At 31.9% G+C, this 1,515-nt stretch overlaps 1 pseudogene; it reads right to left on the reverse strand.

Annotated features, from left to right (window-relative positions):
• Nucleotides 1–896: 896 nt before the first annotated feature.
• On the reverse strand, nucleotides 897–1,150 carry LOC118617790 (annotated as a pseudogene).
• Nucleotides 1,151–1,515: the final 365 nt, after the last annotated feature.

The following is a 1,515-nucleotide window of genomic DNA, read 5'->3' on the forward strand; positions in this document are numbered from 1 at the left end:
AAGTGGAAAAAGATAGACAAAATTGGCCATATGTTGTATAATTCCATTTACATGAAGTGTCCGCAAAAGAAAAACCTTGTGGATGAAAAACTTCTCTATGCCCTTCCCCAAGCCCATTTGTCAAAACCCTTAAAATGCACAACACCAAAAGTGAACTCGAATAAAACTATGGACTTAGAGCTATGATGATGAATCAATGTTGGTTTATCAATTGGAGTAAGTGTACAGGAATTGCCAGAGATATGCGGTACATGTGTGAGGCAAGGGTAAATATGGAAATTGTACTTTCTGCTCAGTTTCGTTGTGATTCTAAAACTAACAGAATTTCTGCATTGCATTTTATAGTCACTTTTATCTAAATCCTTAAATGAATAAGATATAAAAAAATAATTTGGACCATCTTCTAAGCTTATATTATTTTACAAATAGAGGGATTAAGAGACAGCTTTGTCCAGAAAAAGGTGGTAATATATTTTTTGACGTTTAATTCAATATGATTTTATTTAAAAATCTGCAAAGCTGAAGTAGGGATTTAACACTAAATCTGAAATTCATGTATTTTTACAGAACTTGCTGTATATGAAAATAGTTTACTATTTAATATTAGCAAAATATTTTAAAAGGTATACCATTTGTCCTAAATCTAAGTACTCATCACTATTTATTTAACTTTCAGGTGCTAATTTTAATTTACAAGTTATTTTCTACCAAGAAAGTAATCTACAAAATTGTAACTATGGCATGAAGAAGAACACATAGTTTTTTATTTTTAAATTATCAATCTTTCTTTCTTTCTTTCTTTTTTAAAAGCTCTCACATTTATCACTGAACCAATCTACTGGAGAAAAAAAGAAAAGAAAAATCGTGCCTCCAATAATTTCCCAATTAAAATGCCCAACTGTCCAGACAGTAGTGATATTTTCAGTGATTATGGTAAGATGCAGGCAACCTGGATACAGCATAAATGTGTGAGCCGTCTCTCATGTGTGATTCCTTATAGACCCAGTTTGGTTCTTCTCCAATGTCACCTCTTGGAGTTGTACCTGATTATATAGCCAGTTTTCACCTGAGTCCATTGGGGAATGGGCCGATTCTGCTTTTGTTTCTTGGCCAGGAACCTCTTGATCCTGGAAGTCTTGTGAGAAGACATGGCGAAAGAGAATCAACCTCATGCACCACAATGGTGGAGAAAGAGAGTCACTTTTTTTCTTTTCAGTAATGCTTCTGTGAAAAATTACCAAAACTTACTGCTGCTGAGTTTTATAAACTTCAGAAATAATATTATCTACAATAAGGTCAAATTACTGCTGTCATCTACCTTCTAAAAATAGGTAGAAGTTTCTGATAGTGAAATGTAAAATAAACTTCAATTTTTAATTAATCAATATGATTAATATTTTAAATAACTATTTATATAACTCTAAAGCCTAGGATTCACATAGTCATTTTTAAATATCACAGAAGCAGAATATTGTTCCTATTCAAAATTTCAACACTTAAAAAGCAGTCAGGCTG

Source organism: Molossus molossus, unplaced genomic scaffold (assembly GCF_014108415.1).
Source record: "Molossus molossus isolate mMolMol1 unplaced genomic scaffold, mMolMol1.p scaffold_m16_p_5, whole genome shotgun sequence".
Lineage (NCBI taxonomy): Eukaryota > Metazoa > Chordata > Mammalia > Chiroptera > Molossidae > Molossus > Molossus molossus.